At 39.0% G+C, this 2,184-nt stretch overlaps 1 protein-coding gene across 1 annotated transcript in view; it reads left to right on the top strand.

Moving 5' to 3' along the window:
* Positions 1-2,184, top strand: part of LOC106521329 (E3 ubiquitin-protein ligase Midline-1) — a 79,420-nt gene that overhangs the window by 16,740 nt on the left and 60,496 nt on the right. The window lies entirely within an intron of this gene.

The raw sequence follows: 2,184 nt of genomic DNA, 5'->3' as shown, positions 1-2,184 counted from the left end.
GGAGGATGAGTCAACCACTCAACCACTAGATGTCGCTGAAAACAACAAATCCTACACACTGTGCCTTTAAGTCAAGTGGACTGCCATGGATCAAACTTTTTTTTTGTACAGATGCTTGATTGAGCTGAATTCTAGTTTTTTTTACAGAGTTCAGTTCAATAAAGATCAATAACCTGAACTTTCTTTTTCCAGCCCCCCTTGAAATATTTTACAATGGGGCAGGGTCCATTGTCATGTTCTAAGAAAAAACGGCATCACTGAAGTAAGTTTTTATTCTCCCTTTCAAAAAACAATCTTTAAAGCCAGGTGCCAATGGTGTAATGTTCCAGACAGATGTGGTTCAATGCTTATGTCCAGTCGGTTCAACCAGACCTTTGAGTGTCGGCTTCTTCAAAAGCCTTTTCATCTGTAAACTGCTTTGTGTTGAGTGGGAGGTGCCACACTTTCCAAGCAAGGGTCTTGACACATGAAGATAATGCAGATATTTCTTGCAGCTTCTTTATTAAGTATAGATTCCTTTGGCATTACACATCCTTGGATGTACAAAGTAGTGCATTGTATGTTACTCATCATTTTTAACCCAGAGCACCTTGTTTTATTTTCTAAGCTATGAGAAAGYGCTCTGTGTTTATTGATTAAATATCTAAGGGTCTGTTGGTGTAAGAATAAAAAAATAGCCTTGTGTGTTTTGTGGCTGGCAATATTTATCCATRATGATGTTAGAGGAATAGAAACAAGGTGTTGACTTGGCCTGACGGGATAGCTCAAGTTCGATGGAAAAGCAAGACACGTAGCAAGCATGAGCATGTTGGAARCAAATGTCAGTGGCTTTAAGAAGCTTTGTCTCCTGAGATGCACTTCTGTGTGACAGCAAAACTGCCTGTTGGTGTTAATGTTGAAATGCTGCATGAGAAGTGGTTGAACGTTTWTCTGCTTCCAACAACATTTTTGGCTTTCTCTCAGGTGTCTTCACAAATTTCATTCCCCAGTCTGTTTTCTTTAGCATGGGTTTGCATTGTTTAGGTTAGGTACAATAAATCAAATTCTACTTAAACTTTTCTTAAAGTAGGATATGATTTATTATACRGTAGCTACCGGTGACTCTAGCTTTGGGGCTAACAGACCCTCCCACAATCATTAAACAAATACAAACAGAGCAAAACTGTACAATGTTTAAAGGGACAATATTATGTGTTTCCCAGGCATATATTGAAATTCTATACCATAATAAAGTAAATGTCACCTTTAGTTGTTATTAAAATGCTGTTTTTATGTTTAAATGGTAAATGGACTGTACTTATAGCGTTTTTCTATCCATCCAGGACACACAAAGCGCTTGACACCACAATCTGGGCCCTCATTTACACATTCACACAGCACTCTATCAGGTCCCTACAAAGTTAACATACATAATTTTCTATGGAGACTAATCAGTGCCAATCACATTCATACACTGATGGGACACACATCAGAGGCATTAGGGGTGAAATGTCTTGCCCAAGGACACAACAACGGAGACAGATGGATGAGGGATCCAACCAGTGACCTTCCAGTTCCAGGACGACTCCCCTAACCGCTCTGTCACAGCCGCCCCGATTTTGTTTTGTAAATCAAAAATAAGCTTGACTTCTCATTCATTTCAATTTCTAAACACCTTGAAATTGGCCTCTGTCTTTTTAAGAACCTCCTTAAGATACCATCACACCCATTTCAGCACGTCATCACAGTCGCTTCTCTGCTGTTTGCAACCTGTAGTGTCATTGCATGCTTTGTTGTTATGATAATTTAAAAAGCAGCAGCATTATACAAGATCGATTTTGGAAAATTGCATCTCAGGATACATATGAACCTTACTGTCGGACCAGAAAGTACGTTTTCTAAAGAACCAGAGAGAGGACAGCTGGTAAGATTATTTCAGTCACTCAAACACTGATCTATATTACTGGATTGGACATCACGTCACTTATCGTGCGCCGCACAGGAGCCACTGCTATGCATTGAGTCATGTCAACAAAACAGTAGTTTCAATGCGGGATGCGCCTCTATCTGTCACAAAAATATTCATAGCACCCTCATTTCTTATCCGATTTCTGTAAAATATGGCTTAAATTAAAGCTGAGAAAATTGTCGATGTTGTGATATGTAAAAAAAGTATGTGTTTGCTCAAGAGCTAAATCTATAAGC

The sequence above is a fragment of the Austrofundulus limnaeus genome, unplaced genomic scaffold (genome assembly GCF_001266775.1).
Source record: "Austrofundulus limnaeus strain Quisiro unplaced genomic scaffold, Austrofundulus_limnaeus-1.0 Scaffold107, whole genome shotgun sequence".
Classification (NCBI taxonomy): domain Eukaryota; kingdom Metazoa; phylum Chordata; class Actinopteri; order Cyprinodontiformes; family Rivulidae; genus Austrofundulus; species Austrofundulus limnaeus.
Note: the sequence above shows the minus strand (reverse complement) of the source record. Positions and strands in the feature narration are given on the sequence as shown.